Source organism: Lissotriton helveticus, chromosome 5_1 (genome assembly GCF_964261635.1).
Source record: "Lissotriton helveticus chromosome 5_1, aLisHel1.1, whole genome shotgun sequence".
NCBI lineage: Eukaryota > Metazoa > Chordata > Amphibia > Caudata > Salamandridae > Lissotriton > Lissotriton helveticus.
Genome location: NC_136065.1, coordinates 848,977,500 through 849,002,722, shown reverse-complemented (window position 1 = coordinate 849,002,722; position 25,223 = coordinate 848,977,500). Strand labels below are relative to the sequence as shown.

General features: G+C 48.9%; 1 protein-coding gene across 3 annotated transcripts in view; it reads right to left on the bottom strand.

The window, feature by feature from the left end:
• TSPAN14 (tetraspanin 14) overlaps window positions 1-25,223 on the bottom strand; it is a 330,168-nt gene that overhangs the window by 235,535 nt on the left and 69,410 nt on the right. The window contains exons 2-3 of one of the 3 annotated variants that reach the window (XM_078643331.1): window positions 677-760; window positions 432-518 (exon numbers count right to left, since the gene is read on the bottom strand). The exons of 1 other annotated variant lie outside the window; for it this stretch is intronic. The gene's annotated coding sequence lies outside the window, so the exon portion shown is untranslated. The remainder of the gene's footprint in view (window positions 1-431; window positions 519-676; window positions 761-25,223) is intronic. One more of the 3 variants, XM_078643330.1, reaches the window with a different exon arrangement.

Here is a 25,223-nt window from a genome sequence, read left to right as displayed (position 1 = left end):
AAACACATGTGCTCCCATGTGCAAAAAACAAACAAATAATGTAATAAGCCACACCTTGCCTCTACAGCATAAACCAATTGTAGGTCTGTATGAAGATACACAAAAAGACAAAAAGGGGGACAAGGGAGAAACCATTTAGTGTATTGAGCACGACTGCCCCAACAGAGGTACTCAGTCAAGGTATAATCAAAATCTGTGAAGATGGACTAAAAAGAATGGGCTCACCGCTCCCCCGGTGATACTTCCGACCCGGCGGGGCCCGTCACCTTTCTTCGTCAACTAGTGATGTTAAAATCGTTTCCGTAATCACTATAAAAGAAAGGGGTGGGAGGGGGGAAAGCGAATCAGACATATTAAGGGCCAATGATTCCCTCATTTATGGCCATGGTCGTCTACCCACAAAGGTCCTTAAAGATTAGAGTCAAACCTACCTAGTGTGTGTACAGCCTCCAAGCCTTCTCATGAAGTGGAAACTAGGTAGATTATTGTTTCTGTCGCTGCACAAGATAAGTAGTGTTCTACAAAAGAGAGGGGGGATATATAAAAGGTCCAATCAGGTCAAGGGTGGAGGAAAAACGTTTCTGAGTTAAACAAAACGCCCCAGTTGTCAACTGGAATCCGTTCATTAGTTCTAACCCCATGGAAAATAAGGTATCATCATGTGATCGGTATTTACCTTACAACCCGTACAATCTGTCCGTGTAGCCCGGGAGACTCCTCGCACAGCCTGGAGCGGATAACCCTCAGTCCATGCCCAATTCTGTTAAAATAGAATAACGCTCTGATGTAAACGTCTGCAAATGACAATTAATTCCCTAGAACTGACTCACTTATGCTTTGCCGTAGATTTTCTAGCCACTACTGGACATACTGAGACACTGTAGGCCTCTAAAAGGATTTCTTCACATTCCCTTATTTATAAGGCAGAATTTACATTTCTAATAAAATGTTCCACAGAAGAACAACAGCAGTACATAGTATGGTAGGCCGATTTGAGAGAAAACTTGCACCAGATTTACATATAATTACAGCTTTGAATGAATTTTCTTTACAAAAGAAAACAAGCATTTGCAAGAGTTTGAGCTATTGGCATTGTAAATGCCAACAGTTTTAACTCTTGCAAATGTGAGACAAATTTCTTTTTTTTTGTCAAATCCCCCATGCCGCACTTTCACGTGCATGAAGGCCGCTTCCCATTCTTTAAAAAAGCAGTGCCTAACAAAAGGTGTGTGGCCGCTATTAAAGTGAAACCGTGGCATTGGGGCTTTTACCCAAAAAAAAAAAAAAAAAAAAAAGCATCTGTTTGTCAAACAAATGGTTTTTTTATGTGTAAAGGCCGCCATGCCCCTTTCACCTTAACCCCTGTCTGTTCCAGGATTCTGCCGCAATGGGTAGGGATGAACCCATATGTTCTGCTACCTCAGAGACACGCATGAATCAATACAATTCGGGAGGCACAGGCAGCCCATCATGCCCTTTTGAAAGTGATACATCCAGCTCTCCATCTAGCGAACTTACCACTATCCTACAAGCTATCCAGACATCACAGACTGCAGTGGAGACGAAAATCAGTGAGGATGGATGTGGCATTGCTGCGCCAGGATCTTCGAAACACCACTGCACACATAATGAAAGCCGAATCTCGGATCTCCAAAATTGAAAATGTTTTCTTCACTCTCAAGACCCAGGCCTCTACGTTACTCACCCACATGGCCGAGCTCCATAGACGCCCCGAAGACGCTGAAAACCGTTCCAGTCGTAATAATGTGAGCATCACTGGAGTTCCTGAAGAAGCATAGGGTGTTGAACCACAACGGATAGCGTACTATGTAGAATGCTGGATTAAAAAGGGATGATATCTTCAAGGAGGCTCAACAGCACTCAGACCTCATGTGTGGTGACACTAAAGTCCTCCTTTTTCCTGATTACACCTGTGAGGTGCAGCGGTGGCGGCATTCCTACATGGAGGTTAAACAGAAACTCAGGATCTTGGGACTTCAATATCGTCTTTTTTATTCCCCAGCTAGACTCTGTCATTCATGTCAACAAATCATATGTTTTGGGTACTCCAGAGTCTGTATGGCAGTGGCTTAGGGAGGATTGTCTACTACACGGATCCACTACCTCCTCTTCACACCGATCGGACTCTGCTGACAATCTGGAACTGCGGCCGTTGCCAAAGCCCCTCAGGAAACGCACTCTATCTCAGAGACGACGTAGCATTGTTAGATGGGAGTCTCTCTCATGATCCCCCCCCAGCTACAGCCACTGCCACTGCCACCAACTCAGCTTGCTTCGAACCCTGCCTCCGAGGCTGAGGAAGAGGGACTGAAGTTGGACAAACCCTCGGACTTTGATGCCCTCCAATCTGGCTGCTCCTCAAATGTGCTCTGATCTTTTTTGCAGCCCTCTGATTTGCCTGGGATTGAATCTTGACAACTACATGAAATCAGGCTCCACAAACTGTCTAATCTGTTTCCCAGACATGCTTGAATATTTATCCAGTAGTTCAAAGGTTCTTCCTATGGACACTCTTCCCGAATAGAATTGCGGCTAGTATCCTCACGCTTTATCCTTACTATGATGGGGTTGCTCCCTAGGATGATTCTACACTGTAGTGTATATTGTTTTTCTTAAGGAACCTTTTCAGGGCGACAGATGCTTCTAGAGTGGAGAGGGGTGGGAGTTGGGGGGCCGAGCCTTATGTGTAAGTTGTTGTTTCTTCAGTCTTATTTTATGCATTAAATATTAATTCACCCTTTTCCCTCCTTTTTAGATTGTGACACACTTATTCAATAACTGTGAATGCAGTTTTGGAGTGGCAAACGCTCGTAGCGCACCATTGTCATATTCTTCACCGTACTACTGGACCTCAACATGTCTTGTCCTTGAATCAACCACTGTCTGCAATCACTCCCATCCCTTTCAAATATTGTCTTGGAACGTTAAAGGTATACTGGACTGAGTGAAACTAGCCACGGACTTCCCCTTTGCCCGAGGCCATCTGCCGGAGGTGCTGTTACTTCAGTAGACTCACCTTATGGGAGAGTGTTGCCCCGTCCTGGCCCGTAAGGGAAATAACAGTCTTTCATGCAGAATATTTCCATGGGGCCAGAGGAGTTGCTATCCTCAAGTGACTTTCCTTACCCCTCGCAGTTTTCGCCACAAAACGCCTGACCTGCAGGGATGCTTCATTTCTTTGACAGGAACGTTGGAGGGACAAGTGGTTATTTTGATGTGCGTCTACACGCCGCCGGACTCTTAATGCCTGCCTTTAAGACCTCTCTAAGCTTCTTCTGCATCTCCCACAGGGTCTTACTGTAATAGGGGTTGACTTTAACCCCGTGCTAGATCCAGAATTAGATACCACTGGATAACCTACCAATTCTAGACAAACCGAGGCGTACCATCTCACTGACTGGACCACTACCCTAGGCTTCTGTGATGCCTGGAATACGTGGCACCAGCGATTTTGCCAGTTTACACACACCTCAGCGGCCCATCATACTTACAAATAGATTTCATTTTATTGCCTGCCCCAAATTGTCGGTTATTAACCCAAATTCAAATATACCCACGTAGTATTTTGAATCATTCTGCTCTAATCCTTCATCTTGGACCCCCTACATCAGGCCTACGCCCCAGGTGGCATCTCCATGCCTGGTATCTTAAGGATAAAACATTTGTTCAGTCACTTCGCACTGAAATTCTAATTTATTTTAATAATAATGACTGTCGGTCAGACGAGTTGGTACCTTCTGGGCTGCTAGTAATGCAACATCACGGGGCTTCGCCAACAGATGCAATAAGGCCCAGGAACATGAGCGCTCCTCCCTTATCACCCAACTAGAAGCATGCATGCATCGCTTGGAACAAAGCCTCGCGTCAGATCCCCAGAAAGATGTCTCCAGTCAATTAGGTCTCCTACGCGAAGACATCCGTCAGCATTCCCTTAAGGGACAGTTACAACACTTTACTTTGTATTTGTGAGGCAGGTGTGTCAATTGTTCATCTTTTCCACTTTCAATTGCCTAAATTCGAGAAAAATCTGTTTATCAAAAAAATTCATTAATTAGTACTAATTGATGACCTTTTATGAATTGATAGTTAAAAGGTGTAACGCTCGGACCTCCAATATTCTCATGATTTATTATGGTCGACAGCTGCCACATTTCAAATTAGGGTCACAAGTACATTCTAAAAAGGGCGGAATCCGAAACACAGGGTTCACAAACTCTAAAAAGTCTTCTCAGGACAAAATAACACATTTTGTGATGCGCACCAAAAATAAAAATAAAAATTAACCCACTGGTAAAAGTTAGTCTGTTGCTTCTGCAGCCACTGATGACAAAGAGTGCGGCTACATGCCAAACCCAATGCTATAAAATGGCCAGAAAGTTGTTTTTTAAGATCACAACTTATGTAGACAGAGAGGTTGAAGTAGGCAGGAACTGTTGCACATTATGCACTGAAGCTATTTTTTGGTTTGTAAGCTTACTCCCCATAATGTTTTTGAATAAATCATTTTCCCCTAATGTTTAATTCTAGACTAGGCTGACCAGTGTTTACCAGAGCAAAAGGGTTTTCTCTGCATTCAAGACTTTGTGGCCAGGTGTAATTCTCAGTTGAATAAACGCGTGTGTAAAGTGGAAGGCGTTCAAAGCATCACTTTGTTATTAATGGAATAGGAGCTATGCAAGAGCACCCTTTGCAAACAACTGCAACTTCACCCCAGCAAGGGTGAGCTGCAGAGAATACTTTAAAAGGCTAGGGTCCCACACAGCAGAGGAGTGGAAAGTAAGGTAAAGCTGAGCGAAGGTTCAGTTAGAAGGTATTGCTATAGGGATGAGACAGAAGCAGAGTAGCCCTCGAAGGTCTCTTGACATCACTTTCTATGCATTCCTGCACAATGGATGGAAAGAGCCAAAAAGTGTGCATTGAAGGCTTTTTGGGTTATATCCTACAAAAAAGAACATGTCCACTGAAGGAAGTATATATGTACTGTACAATTATGAAGTGTGTTGGGAGATTGGGAACTATATTTATTTACGTTGGTATTGTCCAGCAAGCACATTTCACACCTTATGCGCTAGAAAGCATAGACTCAAAGCTTTAACAAATTAGGTAACAAAAGAATGGTAACAAGATAAATGCACTAGTTTCCTTAAGGAAACCGCAATATATCCGATTTCGGTTTCTACCACTTTACCAGCTCTGAAGATGTGCAAGCATCCTCTCTTGGAGCCAGCTATATTTCAAAGCCAAAGTATCTCACGATTCGAAGGCCCTTTTTGCAACAGTGCGTTTTCTATTGAGTTCAGTCACACTGACCACCAGCTCACAAAGCACACACCCCCCCCTAAAAACCGAAAAAACAATGCTTATGTTCATCTTGATTTAAGCAGTCACAGGTTACAATCCTTTTGAGACAGTTCAGAGATTAGCCTGCAGAGAATCATGTGCCTGATATTAATACCGCAAAAAACACAGTTGATGGACAGAATGTAGAACAATGTCATACATTCACCCCAGTACAAGGATCTGGGCATAAATCCATCGTTTTTTGCACTCCACACCACCCTGGGTTAGACACTGGCTATATGCAAATCAGCTCTGACCCTGTGCCCCAGGGGAACAGTCCAGTCCGAACTACCAAGCCATGTCTTTCCCAGACCGGAATCAAGCATCCAAGGACCGGTTTCTGGCTATCAGCCTTCATTCAGCCTGGATAGCTTGACTCCAGTGATGTGGAGAGCCTGGGACTCACGTCTGAGCATCCCCAGCCCACTCGGGGTTAAAATTGCAAAAAACACAGTTGATGGACAGAATGTGGATCAATGTCACACATTCACCCCAGTACAAGGATCTGGGCATAAATCCATCGTTTTTTGCACTCCACACCACCCTGGGTTAGACACTGGCTATATGCAAATCAGCTCTGACCCTGTGCCTCATGGGAACAGTCCAGTCCGAACTACCAAGCCATGTCTTTCCCAGACCGGAATCAAGCATCCAAGGACCGGTTTCTGGCTATCAGCCTTCATCAGCCTGGATAGCTTGACTCCAGTGGTGTGGAGAGCCTGGGACTCACGTCTGAGCATACCCAGCCCACTCGGGGTGAAAATTATCCATCACCACCCCCTTTTGTACGGATATTAATAGATGCGTATGTAACCTCTTAGTCACAAATTACGATCATAATGATATACATCAGGGTTTATTGAACCTTCTGCTTAGACCTGTGCGCAACTTCCACATTCCATGTCCAAATACTCGTATAATGAAAGCGGTCTCCCAGCAGTGTTGAATATTTTAAAATCGGTGAATTAAATAAAATTAGAAGAAAAGAAAACCACGTAGTGCTCGCATTTAGAAGATGTATTTACAATGCCAACAGTCTATGCTGCAGAATTCAAAGGGAAACAACATTAGCGGTTACGTGCGTAGCAGGGCCAGTCATTTTATATGCAGTTACCTACAGACCAAAAACTACTACTTTGTTAGAGGATGTTGTTCCCATTAGCCACCCCTCTGACTACGCCACCACACCTACTGATTCCTCCTCAGTGCCCTCCAGATCACTGATCCTGTACGTTCTCTTTAATATCCTTCGGCCACTCGATTTATCAACCCAAACATCTGCTGCCACCCTGGAGTGGGCGAGATTTCACCGCCGCAACATTACCGCAGAGTTTCACAACGCCAGTCTATCTCAGTCTGCTGATGGCGCCACAGGGTCAAATACACAGTTCATGAACTCATGAAATGCCCTAATAACTGGAACTGCTTTCGAAAGCATCCGAGTAGCATCATGCACTGAACCACTGTCATCGTACGTAAAATAAAACAGGAACTCCAACGGGAAATTGCACAAAATGTTGCTTTCTTCACACAGAAAAGACAGACACTGATGGTTGCCACAGCACAGGTGCCAAGGGTTTACTGCGACGCAAGCACACTTCCTAACGAATGCACAAACAAATGTAACATCAAATGTACAACCCTCACCAATCTCCACACAACACCAAAAGATGTGAGGGGCATGAGAGGGTTGGAGCTCTGGGTAGATACATCAGAATATAAAATGTTTAAAAAAACAAGCATTTGCACTGCCAAGTGATTTCGCCTTTGGAGCCAAACGGCTTTCCCAACAGTGTTTTTTATACCCGATGCTATCCAGCATGATTAAAGTTTTTTTTTTAAAACCTTTGATACGGCCACCTGCATCCTTTTGTAGGTGAGCTCACCACATACGTGCGTGCCTACAAAATGACTTTGCAACTTTTTTTTTCTTTCTTTTTAGTTACCGATCCAAAGTCTGGAAAGAAAACAAAAACATGCAAAGTTTTTTTTTTTTCATAACAAGTGTGGGGGGGCACAAGCAACAGGGGACCTAGAAGCACACAAGGAAGACGGGGAAAATGGAAGCAACGCGGGGAGGGTGGGGGGTGGGGGGAGATGGAAGCAACACAGTGGAGAGTAGGACGGTAGGCGAAACCAACACATATGGAGAATCAAAATGGGTGTGGGGGGGGACAACACTGAATGCGTGGAAAGGTAATGGGGAGAAGCACGTGGGAGAGCAACAGTCAGGAAGACGCACTTAGGCAACAAGGGGGGCTGGGGGGGTGGGGGGGGGGGTGCCGACCACCGGGAGGTCTGTCCCCCCCCCGGGCTGTTTGGGAGGGTTTCGGGGGGGGGGGGGGTTTACCTGATTCCAGAACGTTCTGGTGTTTTCTTTTGGGCTTTCTTTTAGTAGGGTTTTAGTTAGCCCAGTCTACAAGCCTCCGTGACTCCTCCCCTCCGCCACCATTTTGGGTTTGGTGACCTGGTGGCTGGAGGCTCGTGATTTTTGTCTGTCGTGAGGTGATATTTGATTGATTATAATTAGCTTTATAGTTAATTGTAGTGTTTTAGTCGTTATCGCAGTGATGCAGGATCATCGAGTTTTGGAAGCTTTGCGTCTTCTGTCAGAGGCTGGCCGCATGGATCTTGTAATCGGGAATCCGCCGGCGCGTTCTTCGCGCCAGGCCTCGGCCGGTGTGGTGGTGGCGGCCTGCTCGTCGCCCAAGAAGCGGCGTTCCCAAGGGGTAAGTGAACGGGCCGCTCCCGAACCCGGAAGGCGGCCCCGTCGTCGAAAGTGCGGGCGGGTAATGTTGTGGGGGCGGTGGATCTGAGCAACCCCCCGGTGTCAGGAGCGGGGGTTGCACTGTTGCCCCAGGCGCTTGTGAGCGCATATGCGGGTGCCGGAAGTGTGGCGGGCGTAGCTGTGAGGGCAGTTTCCCCGGCGGCTGTTCGCGGCCGGGAGGCCAGAAAAGGAGCGCTAAGCGCTCGTCTTTGTTAACGGAGGGAGAGCGGCGAGAAGGGGGATTGAGCGGGGCGGCGCAGCGGAGTGTGCGCAGAGGCTCGTTTGCTTTTGGTGAGGGAGGGCAGGGTTTCGTGGAAGGCGGGGAGACTTTTTCTTCGCCTCGTTTGGCGCCGGGTAGCTCGCAATTTGATAAGTCTTTAATGGACACCATGAATGTAGCAGTGTATGGAGTCCCTCCTGATGCTTTGGGACAGACTTGTGTAGAGGGAGATAATACACATGAGGAAGGTGCATTTGAAGGGGTGCGTTGGACACATAGCCCTTTGTTGTTTTCTGGCCCTCCTTCTGAGCATGAGGAAGCGGTGTCTGTGCTGGGGAGCTCGAGAGGGGAGGGGGAGTGGGCGCAGGTTGGGGAAGGGAGTGTCATTGCGGGTGAGGTGGTTGAGGTGGGGGTTTCTAGGTCTGGGGCTGGTGGGCAGGTTGTGGATTCATATGAGGATGTTGCATTCAGTATTGTGGATAGGGATTTTTTAAGGGGGGAGACTGGCTCCATTTCTCGTGTTGATTGTTCTGTGGGATACAGTGAGGCTTGTCATGGTAGAGGTTTTGTAAGTAGTAGGGGTGGGAGTGAAGGAGTGGTGGTGGGGGGTAGGATTTCTTCTAGGTCCGATGTTTATGCATTAGGTGTGAGACAGGTACCTGTTGGAGAATCCACAGTAGTGAATTTATCTGAGTCCTGGCATAATGTTTCTCAGGTTGGTGTTCGGAATGCGGTTCATGATGCTTTTCCACAGCATGGGAGGGGTGCGAAGAGGGTGTCTTCAGCGACTGTTTCCGGTCTTGCAGTGAATAGGGTGGGCTTCCATGCTGGTGCTCAGCCTTGTGTTGGGGAGCGTTTTGGTAGGGGGCAATTTCTGGGAAGTGCGATGCAGTATGAGAGTGAGGAGAGGGGTTTGGCTGGGAGTACTGCAGGTAGAGTGCTTTCGGCGGGGTTGGCGCATACAGGAATGGTTTTGAGTGAGGATGAAGAGGTGGTGCGGGATTCACCGGTAAAGAAGGCACCTTTGAGGAGTGTAGGCAAAGGCTTGTCTCTTGACAGGTAGCGGGCTAGGTCGGTGGATCCATTTTTGATGCAGCAGTCTAGGTCTGGCACGGGTTTTGTTATGAGGGGCCCCAGCACACCAGTCCAAACCTTTTCTTTTCAGGTTGTGGATCAATTCGGCGGTCCAGACTCGGTAGGGCGCGATCCAGTCCAATTACGCCGAGGTGAGGTGAGGAGGGAGCCTAGCGCGGCGATCTCTATTCCACCGAGGGAGCCCGTCGCGGTCAGCAGACGAAGGGACTGCGCACCCTCGCTGGCCCCAACGAATAGCAGGTCTAGGTGGTCGGCTGGGCCGGCGGCTATGGAGCTACAGAGTCAGCACGGGGGAAGGTACAGGCGTGTACAGTCTGCTCCCCCGCCAGGAAACCGTGCTACTCATTCTGAGGTTACTGTTGCTAATGACGGGTTAGGTAAGACCCGAGGTGTTGTGGCACATGACAATTTTGGGCTTCTGGAGATGGAGCCGGTGGAATTGGATTATGATGATGATACTCCTGAGGAAGGAGAGCTGTGTGAAGGGGAGGAGGGGGAGTCCTCTCATGTGTCCCGTAGTATTTTTCAGGTGTCGTCATTTGCAGAAAAACCAAGGGAGAGACAAGAGCGTGGCACATCCAGTAGGGTTCCTCGAGGAGGGACCGGGGTAGACTTCTCTGCGCCAAGGAAGGAAGTGTCAACGGCGATTCCTTTAGAGCCAGGTGAGAGACCAATTACACAGGCCAAACCAAACATGGTGTCTGTGGGGACAGGAGTTGAAAGGGTCGGGGGGGGGGTGGGGAGGGGAGATTGTTAAAGGGGAGGTATGTAAAGGATGCAGGTGTGGGTACAGAGGCCGATTTTGGTTCAATTGGCGGTAAGACTGAAAGTGGTACCAATACGGATGTTATAGAGGGAGTAAAAGACCCCCTGCACAGTAAGGAGTTGAAAATTAAAAAACTACCATATATGGGAGTTACGAAGCCCTTGGGCGCTCATCTTATGTTGGCAACGAAAGAGCGTATTTGGAGGGGTGAGCATGTGGAGATTTTGAAGCTCCTCCACAGGGAAGTTAGGTCTAAAGAGGGCTCAAAGGAGGAAGAATATGAGCTGGCAAAACATCCTAAAGTACCACTGACGATTGAGAATTGGACTGCGGCTTTTCTCATTTACGCAAGCGTTTATTGCGAGAAATTTCCTGAGCGCAGCGTATCTATATTTAAATACATGGATGTGATTCGGAAGGCGCAGCTCACTGGTGGGGGATATGCTTGGGCCCAGTATGATGAGGAATTCAGGGCTAGGATGGCATGGGACTCGGAAGTGAAGTGGGGTGAACTAGATACTGATCTATGGCAACATACGATGGGGGCCGCCTCTGGGGGCAAGACCATTTTCACGGCCAGTGGTCTGCCTTTAATTTATCAGCCCTTTCAAGGGAAGCCCACCCGGGGAGGGGTGGGGAGTGGTTCAGGCTCACACTCAGGAAATGGGGCTTGCTGGGATTTCAATAAAGGATTGTGCACTAGAGAGTATTGCAAATATAAGCACTAGTGCTCGGGCTGTGGAAGGCGACACCCTTTGTCTAAGTGCTGGGGGCCCAGGCCAGGAGGGGCTCAACAGGGGAATCAAGCAGGTTCAAGTACAGCAGGGGCGTCACAACAGTTTAGAGGGGGACGGGGAGGTAGGGGCGCGCAGGGTTCTGGGCCAAAGGGCTCGTACACCAGTTAGGCTTCCTCAGTTACAACAGGCCCTTCAGGAGTATGAGAACGCAGCAGTTAGGCAGAAGTTATTGGAGGGCTTTCAATTTGGTTTTCGTTTAGGTTATTTGGGGCCAAGGGAGAGGCGATGGGCGGACAACTTAAAGTCAGCCTTAGAACATAAGGCAGTGGTGCGAGAGAAATTGCTTAAAGAAGTGCGTGAAGGTCGGATGGCAGGCCCTTTTCATGACTGGCCGATCCAGAATTTGATTGTGTCACCAATTGGTGTGGTCCCTAAAAAGGAGCAGGGACAGTTTAGACTTATCCAGCATTTATCATGGCCGGAGGGCTCCTCTGTGAATGATTTCATTGACGAGGAAGCTGCTTCTGTGTCATATTCCTCAGTTGACGTGGCCATGTCACTTGTTGTGACCGCGGGCGCAGCTGCAGAGATGGCTAAGTGCGATATTAAGTCTGCTTTCCGGCTGCTTCCAGTCCATCCGGATGATTGGTGTCTTCTGGGTATCCATTTTGAAGGTAAATGGTACGTGGACAAAGCATTGCCGATGGGCTGTTCCATGTCCTGTGCTCTTTTTGAATGTTTCAGCACTTTTTTACAGTGGCATTTCTCACACCATTCCGGTCACTCCCTGGTTACACACTACCTGGATGATTTCTTTTTTGTGGGTTCCCCGGGCTCCGCGGAGTGCCAGGCAGCTCTGGACACGTTTCATGGGCTCATGGAGAAACTAGGTGTGCCCTTGGCTCCTGAGAAGACGGTGGGCCCTGCCACAATATTATCATTTCTAGGCATTGAAATAGATTCTGTAACAATGCAGGCTCGTCTGCCAGAAGATAAGAAGGCGAAAATGCTGGAACTGTTGAATGGTATGTTGTTGAAGCAGAAGGTGCAGGTGAAAGAGATTCAAGTGTTGTTGGGGCACCTTAATTTTGCATGCAGAGTGGTGAGAGCGGGGCGGACATTTTGTCGGAGGTTGGGCAGGGCTCTAGCTGGCAGATACCTGCCTCACCATCGTGTGCGGCTGTCGGCAGGGGTGAAAGAGGATCTGAGAATGTGGAAAGTTTTCCTTGCATCTTTTCATGGTGTGCCTTTGGTTAGAGACATGGATTTTCAGTGGGATGTCCAGATGTTTTCTGATGCTGCAGGCAGTGAAGGTTTTGGCCTTTATTGGAATGGGAGATGGTGTGCAGAGAGATGGCCTGAAGAATGGTGGAATGGTGGCAGGAGTATAACATTTCTGGAGCTTTTCCCTTTGTTGGTGGCTTTGTCTTTGTGGGGTGTGGATTTGGCACACAAGAAGGTACTTTTCCGTGTGGACAACATGGCAGTAGTAGACATTGTCAACCGGCAGTCAGCCAGAGATGAGCAGGTTTTGAAGCTCATGCGAGTCTTTGTGCTAGGTTGTTTGAAGCATGATATTGCATTTCGAGCCTTGCACATTCCTGGTGTGGACAATGACATAGCGGATGCTTTGTCTCGTTCACAGTGGGGGAGATTCCGTGGATTGGCCAGGGAGGCGGACAGATCACCGACCCCGATGCCGACTCATCTGTGGCAAGTAGGCAACAGCGGGTATTACAACTGGTGGTAGGTTCCTTATCTCTGTCTACGCGTTCGGCTTATTCATTGGCCTGGAAGGAATTCTTGGAGTCAGGGGCGTCTAGGCGTGAGGAGTTGTGGCGCCGTTCAGAAGATGTGATCCAATTTATTTTACAACTTATGGATAAAGGCCTGTCTAGAGTAACCATTGCAGGCAAGCTAGCAGGGATATCTTTCATGGGTAAACTTTTTTGGGGATATTCTCCGCCAGCTGGTGAAATTGGTAAAAGAATGCTGGAGGGTTGGGTCAGGGAACGGGGAGGTTCCACAATGTCTAGAGCCGCTTTGTCCTGGCAGACATTGGCCCGGGTATTAACTGCTCTGCCTTCTGTTTTTAGCGAGGATTTTGAATCTTGTTTGTTTTCCATGTTGATGGCATTCATGTTTTTTGGAGCTTTTCGTGTTTCAGAATTGTTGGGGTCTAAGAATAAAGGGGGCATCTGTTGGAGGGATGTTTTTTGCTCGGAAGAGGGTGTTCATGTGTGGCTTTCGTCTTCCAAGACTGATCAACGAAAGGTGGGCAAAGGGGTGTGGTTGGAAGCTCGTTCTCCTAAGGTTACATGTCCGTTGCGATTGGCTCGGCGCTGGCGCACTTTATCAAGGGGTTCTGACAGTGATCTGGTTTTTCAGCACATTAACAAAGCTCCGGTTACGGCATATCAACTGCGCATGGTTTTGCGTAAAGCGCTGAAGCATATTGGTTTAGACGGGGACAGCTTTGGAACACATTCTTTTCGTATTGGTGCGGCAACAGAGGCGCATAACAGTGGATGGTCTGATGGGGACATCATGAAGTTGGGCCGTTGGTCATCTAAGTGCTTCCAGCGTTATGTGCGGGGATCTGCGGGGGAGGCGCATGCGTCATCCTCTTTTCCTTGAGCATTCACTTTTTTCTCTTTTGCAGGTTCTGTGGCGGGGCCGCGATCCCAAGCGATGACGGTGTGGATTGTGGGCCATTCTTTCGTCAAGTGGGCCGTGTTCAGGCTGCCCAAAGTTATTTCGGAGAAATGTTGGGATTTAACGATAAAATGTTTAATATTGTTTGGAAGGGGAAAGGGGGGATGCTGTGGAAGGAGTTACTTCCGTGCCTGAATAAGAGTTTGGTTGGGAATTGTTGCCCAGATATTTTAGTGATCCACTTAGGCGAAAATTATCTTTGTGCTACGAAGGGGGTTGTGCTGTTGCGGGCCATGAAGAAGGATTTACTTGCCATTAAGGAACTTTGGGCTGGTTGCCATGTTTTTTGGACCGAATTGATACCCCGCAGGATTTGGCGTGGAGCGGTGAATCCGAGAGCAGTGGACAGGGCTAGAAAGAAGGTGAATACGGAGGTCTCTCGTTTTTGCCGCCAGCTGGGTTTTGGGAGGCTCTCACACAGAGAGATTCGTTTTGAGTCAGTGGAGTTTTTTAGGGGCGATGGAGTACATCTTTCCAGAATAGGCATGGACTTGTATTTGTTAGAATTACGGGAGGTTTTGGCGAAGGCTTTGGCTATGCAGCGTTGAAGGTGTTGTGTATTCTTTTTTCACCTTTTTTCCTATTGGGGGGGCAGAAAGGGGGGGGCTGGTGTTGCCCCTCCCCTCCTTCCTGGGTGGCGGGGTCTAGTTGTTTTTGGGCAGTTGGTGTCAGAATTTGGTTAATTGCTGTTTAGGTTTGTGTTAGCACAGGGAAAGGATAAGTTGGTCATTGATTGGATGATCATAGGTTTTGAGGGTTTGACAGAGATGAAGGGGCAGGCAGGTGATTGGTTGAGGATGGGCCTGGTATGGGTAAGCTCGGGATTGATATGATGACGTTATGTTTATTAATGATGATGTAATTTTGTATAATGTTGATATAATGTGTTAAATGTTGTATTGCATGGGTGGGGGTGGGGCCAAAAAGATTTTAGGGGAGGGGGTGGCAGCGGGGGTCAGGTTTATTTATTTATTTAGTGAGGTCTAGTTTTGGAAGGCGTTGCCGAGGTTTATAATTTTGTAATGTGCACCTGTTCCGAATAAAGCGGCCTTTTCCACAACTCAGTTTCTGGTCTGCTTTAACCCCCCCCCCCTCGACCTCCCTCCCAAAGAGCAACACATCGGCAGAGAGAAAAGTACACAAGGGAGACTGCTTGAGGACACCGGCACTTGAGGCCCCGCGAGAAACCTACACCACAATGGGAAACATAGGCAGGTGAAAGCTGTATGGGAGCAAAACCAGCGATGGCTTGTCACGCAAGTATGCGGTACCAACACCGAGCCGGATCGGCGTTGATACCGACGCAAGCTTCTGTGTGTGACGGAGATTGACAATCTTTCAAATGAAAAACATCTACAGGTCATTTAAGTACAATACCCATTTCTGATGTCCATCACAAACAAGAAATTCTTCCTGCATATTAGGCAAATAATTAAATGTAACGTTATTGTAGAAAAAAGTGGGTATGTTGGTTGACGTTTCGGTCTTAAGTTATGCCTCTATAAGACTATCTCAGCTGAGTTTTCACCATGTCAGCACACTGAATGATTACGGCGCCTTTCACCACTTACAAGGAGTGATACGCCAAACTTTGACGGCACTAAGGATTATCGAAGATGCGTGTTCCCACGTGCTTGGTTTTAAGCAGTCTACATTGACTGACAAGGCAAAAATCAAGTATTTGTTTTCGGATCTTTTTACCTGCAAAACCAACTTTGATACATTCCCCTGATAAAGGATCCTCTCTCGACAGATGAATGTTTTTGTCCTGAAGATAGTCTTTTAGATGCATAACATAGGATGACTGAAGCGTTGACCAACACACCCACTTTCTTCTACAATAACGTTGCATGTAATTCTGTGCCTAATATGCAGCAAGAATGTCTTGTTTGCAATAGACATCAGAAATGGGTATTGTGCTTAACTTACCTGTGGATATTTTTCATTTGGAAGATTGTCAATCTCCGTCACTTTTGTTTATGTAAAGACTGTATTGTACCCTTTAACTCCATCTATATGATTATGCATTTTCTAGTAAAAAATAAGAGAGAAGTATGCATATGATTCACTCATCTTTAATTACACAAAACTATTTACATTTTTATGTTGGGATCCACTATTTGGGATTCATAAATTAAATTAATTGTTTCTATATAGCAAAGACAATTCCCTTGTATGAACTTGTACCGGACAATAGATTTTGGAATAAATGGTGCTTGTGTATGATGCGCACGTGTATGGAAAGACATGGCTACCAGCACCTTCATAAGTCATACTTGCACAGCATCGGTGAAAAAAGCATTTATTATAAATATTGACTGGCCAGACGCGTTGCAGAGAAATGTGTGTGCCAAGTCACTGAAACAATGAAATTCACAAGGTGGCATACCTACTCCAAAGGACAACAAGCATTGGCAAAGCCAATAGGTCTCACCTTTAAGACCTATTGGCTCTATCAGTGCATTTGTTTTATGCCGCATGATGCTTATGATGTACGGCAAAAGCTGAGAAAAGGCGCTGAGGTGGCCACGTTATTTTTTATGCGAGGTGGTGTTAGACTGACAGTTTGATGTCGGTACCTGTGGCTTATGGGTAGCCTGAGAGATAGCTCAGCTATCTGTGACTTACTCATATGAAATATGTGTAACTTGTGAGGATAGCACTGCCGTCCTTCTAAGACCTGACAATGTGAGTGCTCACATTAAAACACATTTCCCAACAGAAAGGGCACTGTCTACATTGAACAATATTCTAGCAGAAGTGAAAGCGTCAAAAATAGTGAAGTGGGACACTGCTAATGCTAGACAAAAAAAGAACTGTTCCAAAAAGAGGAGGGCAAAACTTTAGACAATACAGGGTCTGTGACTAAAGAGCTGACAAGAAACATGCAGCCATAGATGCGTATCGGCTCTCTCAGTCTTGGTGTTAGGCTGGTTCCCAACCTTCACCCCCCTTCGAGCCCTCTGAAATATTTCTGCTCTGTCCTCACGTTTGTGGATGTGGCTTGCTGTGCGAGACTGCGCACAGAAAACACCCATGAAAAGGATGCTGTCAAAGAAAAACTGCACCTGTGGAGACAGCGTTTGGAGGGATACAGCGCACATCGAGGGACAACACACCCAGATAACGTGCACATGGAGCAAATGCTCACTCAATGAGGCTGCACCAGAAGAGAGACTAAGTGGAAACATTACACACATGAGGAGGATGCATCAGAAGAGACACACCACCCACAGAGCAGAGGTTGTACAAGCTGACAGATTCCACAAGTGAAATAAGCAGGAAATAAACAATGAAAAGGAAGGAACAACATGACAGGGAAGAAGAAGAAAAAAGAAAAGCGCTATACATTGAGCAGCAGGTAGCGGGAGTGAGAAAGAAATAGTACCACAATCACATCAGGAGCAGCGAACGCGCGCTGCTGAATCAATGTGTGCTTGGTCCATGCTCCACAGGAAGTGACATTTCAGCTGGACTAGCCAATTAAGGACGCTGCAAAGAAGAACAACGCTGATGCACACAAATGGTGAACAATGGGAGGACTACAAGCCCTTTTTGTAAACAATTGTATCTTTCAAGAGAGACGCATGCTCTCGCAGACTCAACCCTAAAAATGATTATTATGAACTGGAAGCAAAGAGAAATTGCAGCAGCTTTAAAACATGTTCCGGGCAGGAGACAAACGTACTTTGTTGTCATTGTGAAATTCATAGCCCATCTAAATTCATGTGCCAGAAAATTAATTATCATTCGTTTTATCAATTATATCAGGTGCCATAATCAGCATCTTATATTGCCTCTTGGTTGACTTTCATCCAAGTAGGTTTTCTGTTCATGGTGGCACCTTTAGTCATGCGTTTTTAATGGAAAATACAAAACTACGATCAGAAATCCGAGACGTTTTTCATTTCAGACATGGAGAAGCTTTCTAATTTTCTCACCTTCGAGACTTTTCCCAATTTTTTCTTTACATTTTTGTTTAGTGGGAATAAAACAAATTAAATTAGCATGCAGTAGCAAAATAGTCACGCCTTTGCTCTCCTACGTGTAATACTGCATGCATATGTTAACGATGATGTCACAAGATCACAGTGTCGACTTTGAGGTCTAACTTGATGAGTAAAAATTATAAAACATGAACATCTAAAGCTGTGTTAGAAAAAAATGGTAGAAGGCAGTGCATGACGTTTGGGAAATGACATTGGTGACTCCTTGCTAACAGAGGGAAAGGGCCTGGACTGATTTCTAAGTACAGTAAGCATTAGACAGAAGGAGCCAAAGCAGGAGATGCCTGTTGGGGTTCGGGTCCCTTGAAGTTCCCGGCTTTGGCAGATACAGAAACCTGCCATTTCACATTTATTTTATTTTAAAGGTTTTCTATAGCACTGGCTAGACCCAGGGGCATAAGAGCGCTTTACATGAGGTCACATGTTCCAACTGTGTGTATCATCTTATTGGCACTCGTGGTCATCCAAGGAAGAACAGCCCTTGCATGGTGAGCACAGGATGAGCCGGAAACCCCAATAAAGAGTACGTGTCTAGCAGGTTTATGGAGGATGACCACATTGTAGGTTTGAGAAGTGCGCTGGGGCCCGATGCCCAGGCCCCAATGCTCACTCACTAAAACTGATATCGGGGGCGTGGCTACGAGCCGACCGTGATGGCTGCGTAGCAAGAGTGCTCCGACACCGACGCGGCTCTCTTTTCAATGATCCGGCTGCTAATCCGAAAATTGTGCACCTTCAGGCGTTGATTCCGAGAAAGGAAGTCAAGCGGCGCCGGCCGACACATCCCTGGCGAAAATCGACCGAAGCTAGCCGGTGCGGATCCGACGGCCGGAAAAGGGCCCTGCCGCGTGTACACGCACCGGCCTGCCGCAACTCCACAGCCCGACCGGAAGTGACCGGGGGCCGGGCGACTGGACCGGAAAGGTCCGCTGGCGGCAGTGGGACGCACCAAAGGTGATTTCGGCCCTGCAACAGCGGCGCAAAGTAGCGGCTGTGGATCCCCGCCCTGGAGGTTCTGGCTACACACCCACACTGACCTGAGTCCGGGAGATCCAACGGGCGGCCAGTACACGGCTCCACGGAGGGCACGACGGCGGGAGCGAGAGAGGTGGCATATGAACGCCCGACCTGCCTGAGTGAGTAGTACGATTGGAGGCGCTGCTGGCTGTGCAGAGACAATGCGTGCAGTATCACTCCTGAGAGCCCATATGTAAACGACGGCTTAGCGCAGAGTGAAGCGCCCAGAAGCGGAGGGCACCTTTGATTGCCAGTAACGACAGAGAGTGGCGAGACACCGGCCCCCGCGTCGGACAGTGCACAGGGGTCCCTGAGTGCGGGGTACAGAGGCGGCTGCACTGAACATACGCCACTAGAGCAGACGAGCGCCCATAACTAGGAGGGCATCCACAGCCTTGTTGACCGCTGCGGCTCTCCTTTGGGCCCGGCGACAGCGTCAGCCTGCAGATCGCAAAGAGCTGCCCAGGAACGTGGGGGTGAGGGCCCTGCAGAGCCCATTCAGAGAAAGCTGAGGCTGGCCTGCGCGCGGATCCCGGTCTACGCACCTAGTGGAGTGGTGGAGCTTTAGCAAACGGCGCCATCTTGTTACCGTCGGAACGGTGCTGACTGCCTTGCGATATGGCGAACAGGGGTCCTAGGAGCGCAGCGGCGCAAGCGAAGCTGGAGAAGTTTGCCTTCGACAAGACTACAACGCAGAATTCGGAGGGCCGCCTCTCTGCGGGCAAGAACACAGAGGGTGAGGGCACCAAACGAGTGACGTTAGAGGACTTAATGAAGATGCTTACGAGTGTGCAGACAACGGTGGGAGCAATCTCTACTGATGTTGGGCTACTGAGGGCGGATTTCCACAAAATGACGGAGCTTGTAGCCCAGGTGGAAGTGGTCACTAAATCACTGGTGGAGGACACCTCCGAACTGCAGTTGGCCACTGAACGACTGGAGGCGGTTGCCAAGAAGCTGCAGGATCGACTGGACGATCAAGAAGGGAGATCGAGACGTAACAACGTCCACATCCTGGGCATTCCGGAGTCGGAGGGCAAACGCGCGATGGACTTGTACGTGGAAGAATTAATCGCGACAAAGCTGCAACCGAAGGGGCTCTCCCGTTTCTTTTCCGTTGAAAGAGCGCATAGGGTCCCCGGGGGGACACCGAAGCCAGGGGCGGCACCACGGCCGGTGCTGGCTAAACTCTTTAATTTCAGAGACAGAGATGCCATACTTCAAACCGCCAGGAATTCCCCCCCTATCAAGGTACTGAACTCTACTATAGCGTTCTTCCCGGATTATACGGCGGAGGTGGCCAGACGACGAAAGACTTTTATCGACATTAAAAAAAGCCTGCGGGCCAAGGACATACCATACTCTATGCTATTCCCGGCAAGATTGAGAATCGTAGACAATCACAAGGCTTGGTTCTTCGATACACCAGAGGCGGCGAGGGATTGGCTGGATGGGTGGAGACGTGTGGAGGCACCTAGACGGGACGGCAGGAGTCAACGCGATAGGGGGACAATGCATCAATCGGACCAGGTATCATCACAAGGACATAGCCAGGACCTAATTGCAGAACAGGGTCAGGAAGAGAGAGAGTATTTGGAGGAGTGAGGGCCGGCGATCATGCGCCAATACACTGTCTGAGAACATTTGGGCCCTGCTCTATTTGAACGGCTGAGGTCACAGAGAGCTGCCGTTGGATTGCAGAGCTTCACACCCCGACAAGCAAGTACAATGGGTTGGGACAAAGCACTCTGCTCAGTTGGGGGAGGCGGGCGGTTTTCGACCCGTGCAGCAGGGAGGCAGGGAGGGGGGTAGGGGGGGTTTGCTGGTTGTTTTGGTTCTGGTTGTTTTGTTTTCTTATAGCATTTTATGGCACGGCACAAGATATGCGGCACTACATGAGGGTGACACTGTAATCTGTAACGACACTCCACTGGAATTATTCCTCATGTACACATACCACACCCACCTTGATGGCGACTCCCTCAATGGTTGAACCTGAGCCCCGCAGGGCGCGCCCCTCCCGTTCACCGACACTTACTGCACTCACGTGGAATGTTCGGGGATTGGGCGATAGAGTGAAGAGGGGCCTAGTGTTGCAATATTTGAAGCGCTCCAAACCAGCGATAGTCATGTTACAGGAGACCCATTTAGTGGGCGCGGCCTCTAAAGCAATGGACAGATGGGGATATAAATTCATTACTCACGCGGACTTTTCCTCCGGCTCTAGGGGGACTGGGATCCTGGTACGAAAAAACTTCCCTTTGGTATGTCAACAAACTAAGATAGATCCGCAGGGCCGCTTTGCAGCAGTGACGATACAGTGGGAGGGCCAGCTATTTAACTTTGTGTCTGTCTACATCCCGCCTGGCCTGCACGCTGCGGCACACACCGCCCTAGCTTCCTTTCTACTGGCCCTACCGACGGCGACACTGGTTTTAGGGGGCGACTTCAATGACGTTGTGGACCGGGCTCTTGATAGACACCCACAGGCTGGGACGGTGCGGGGTGGCGGACGACTCAACGGTCTGATGGACGCCTTGGGACTGACGGACTGCTGGCGCTACAAACACCCCTGCGACAGACAATACACCTACTACTCAGCGACACATAATTGCCTCTCACGGATTGATCACGTCTTAATGTCAGGGGAGGGACTTCGTGGGGTGGAAGAGGTGACAATCTGCCCCAGAGGAATCTCCGACCACTCCCCGCTACTACTCACATACACGAACCACCACTCCCATAGGTGCCGTCTGTTTCCGGTTCATGCAAATTATCTGCAGAACGCCCCATTGTTAAAATCCCTCACTGCTACCGCGGAACACTATTTCCAAGAAAATGTAGGCTCCGTGGACTCCGGGAGTACCCTGTGGGAAGCATTCAAAACAGTGCTACAGGGGCAAGCTATTGCGTCGGTAACGGCCCATAGGAGAACGCAACAGCAAGAACTCGCCACCCTGGAAGAGGCCCTTGCAACGGCCATTTCTAGACAGGAATCCACTCCTTCTCTAGGAGCTGCCCAGGCAGTCCGGCTATGCCGCGTAGAATGGATGGCATATCAGAAGGAATTGGTTAGTTCATCGATTCAGGCCACCCGGCACAGGGTTTATGAACTGGGCGATAAGGCAGGTAAAATGCTGGCCTGGCTCGATAAAAAGGAAAGGGCAGGAAGGGTCATTGCTCAATTGACGCGGCCTGCTGGAGGGTCGACCTCAGACCCCGGGGTCATAGTTGACTTACTGGCTGATCACTACGAAGCGATCTACTCTCCCCAGGCGAGGTTCTCGGTGGAGGAGGCTTACGGATATATTAAAGATCTGGTGATCCCCTGTCTCTCACCTGAGACAGCGCTTTTACTGGAGGCCGATATCACTGTGGAGGAGGTGAGGGACGCGACTGAGGCACTGGCGTCGGGGAAGGCACTGGGACCCAACGGTCTCCCGGTGGAACTGTACAAACGAACAGCACGGACGACGGCCCCCCATCTCCTGAACATGTTTAAGGACAGCCTGGAAGTGGGGATGCTACCGGATGATCAACGTCTCGCCACAATCATCCCGATCCACAAACCTGGTAAGGCAGCGGAGGATTGTGCCTCTTACCGCCCCATCTCCCTGCTCAATGCGGAGCCAAAAATCCTTGCCAAATTGTTGGCGCTGCGGTTGGCCCCCCACCTTGCCACTCTGGTACACCCGGATCAGTCGGTTTTATGCAGAATCGTAGCACCTCGCATAACTTACGACGTTTACAAGCGGTATTGGCTCGCCGTGACTGTATTCAGGAACCGGCGGTATTGCTTTCCCTGGACGCCACTATGGCGTTTGACACAGTGGAGTGGCCTTATCTGTTCGCTGTGCTTCGCCACATGGGCTTCGGCCCCCAATTCTGTGCATGGGTCCGCCTGCTCTACGCTGGCCCCCTGGCCCAGGTGGCGGCTAATGGACACATCTCCAGGGACTTCCCGCTTGGACGTGGAACGAGGCAGGGTTGCCCATTAGCCCCTCTGCTGTTTACACTAGTCCTGGAGCCGCTGGCGATTTGGGTCAGATGGGAACCATCCATCAAGGGTATCCAGTGGTCACCGACATGGGAAGATCGGATATCACTATACGCTGATGATGTCCTGCTCTATCTCACCTCCCCAAATAAATCGATTCCGGAACTGCTCAATGTCTGCGAGAAGTTTGGGAAAGTGTCTGGCTATCGAATTAACTGGTCGAAGTCAGTACTTTACATACTTGCTGGCCGCCCCCCCCACTACCGAGGGACTGTCCGTTAAATTACACTACCGCCCCCTTTAAATATCTTGGAGTTTTTGTCACTCCTAACCCGGACGAATTCCACGTCCTGAACCTGAAACCCCCCCTGGACCGGTTCATTGGAGATGTCAAGGTGTGGCGCTCCCTACCACTCACTCTTTTGGGCAAAGCCGCCCTGTTTAAAATGATGACACTGCCCCGATTCTTGTACCTCCTTGAAAACTCACCGTTTCCAGTGCCCCCCTCCTATTTTAAGGCCATCGCAGCGGCAGTTTCGACTTTGCTCTGGGACGGGAAACCGGCTCGTATTGCTCAGGACAAGCTGGTAAAAGACTGGTACGACGGGGGCATCGCGCTCCCTAGTATTGAATTATATTACTGGGCTGCCCATCTTAAACAGATCAACTACTGGCTACACGCCTCGCAAACGGAGCCAGCCTACATGGCGGACAGGCAGAATATCGAACCCAGGGGCCTGCTGAGAAACCTTTATAGCCGCACCATCCCGACTGAGCTACAGGGCCCGACTCGTCACACGATTCAAATCTGGTATGAAGCACACAGGCATCTTCAATGTGCAAACACCGTTACACAGATGACGCCCCTGTGGGACTCCTACAGGCTAGGTTACATGGGCAATACTAAGGGGTTCAGGGCATGGGACGCAATAGGCATTTCAGTGCTGGGGGACCTCTGGAAAAACCACAAAGTCGTAGATTTTGAATTTCTGCAGACCAAATACGGCATGGCTATGTCCGAACACTACAAGTTCATGCAGATAAGGCATGCACTGAGGGCAGCTGTTCCGGAGGGAACACATTTGCAGGAATCTACCCCCCTAGAAGACAGACTTAACTGAACACATGCCCCAAAAAGCCACCTCTTATACATACCGGAAACTAGTTAATAATCTCCCCGACAGGTTGTCCAAACTGCGCTCCGCTTGGGTGGCAGATATAGGGGACCTAGACGACTCGGAGTGGCAGGAGGCGCTCTCGTCGCCGCGCGAGTCAGCGATTCCCTCCAGGCTTAAATTGGTACAGCTGAAAATACTGCACCGTACATACTATACCAGGGTAGTCCTGCACAGGATGGGGAAGGCTGAACATGATTACTGTCTCCGTGGATGCGGAGAAATGGGGACGGTCTTTCACACCATCTGGGAGTGCGGGAGGTTGGCAGGATATTGGACAGCGGTGATGCGAACTATCTCTCAGACGGTGGCTACCTCCCTACTGCCCGACCCACGCTGCTGCTTACTGAACGTATGGGAGGCAACGGACTTGACCCATAGACAGCAGGATTGGGTGATGTTAGGTCTGATGGTCGCGAAGCGCAATGTGGCCAAATTGTGGGGATCTCCTGTGTTACCCACACTGAGAGCATGGTGCAACGATATGGATGATGCGATGGTGGCAGAGAAGGCAGCCCCAAGAAATGGGGGCTGTGGAACAAGTATAGGGGAAACGTTTGTGATCCACCGAGGGAGGATGCGGATGAGTGTGTATCAGATTGAGGATTCAGGCTGTCCTATGGCTGCGGGGGTAGATGAGTCGCGTGGTTCTGGAGGCCTCCGGACCATATCGGGGGAGGGAGGTGCGGGGAATGATTCAAGAATGCACCCCTGCTGTCGCGGATAATGTACTCAAGGAACTATATCTGTTTACTCTCTGAGATAGCTCTGTGTTGTTCTACAGCTGTGCCTTTCTTTTTCTTGAACAGTTTGGTTTTACGGTTTAAAGAAAAAAAGCAGACCTTAGTAACATTAGACAAGGATGCCAGCTCCTTTACACACACTATGTATATTTGCCGCCGGGCCCCAGGGATGCCGGCTAAACGGCTGTGTAAATTATTTGCATTGTACATTTAACACTTGAGTGCTCGCGGCCGGCCCCAGAGGTTGTAGGCCTTAAGCTGTGTCCTGACGAGAATGTGTAATAAAGGTCTTTAAAAAAAAAAAAAAAATGATATATCGGAATTGGTAACTCCAATTGGCAAAGAAATGTAACACCCTTATAAGTCCCTAGTATATGGTACCAGTGGTACCCAGGGCATTGGTGTTAAAGGAGTCACCTGGGCCTGAAGCACTGGTTGTGCCACCTTGAGTGATCCAAGTAAACTACTGACAGCAGACCTATTATTGCAAACAAACAGCAGGAACAGTGCAAACTGCTTGAATTCTACTTTGCCCTCACCATGCGTGGCAAAGTCAATTCACTATTTTTAATACAAGCCAGTTACTCATAAGAAAGGCCTCCTGACGCCCAGGAGGCAGGGAA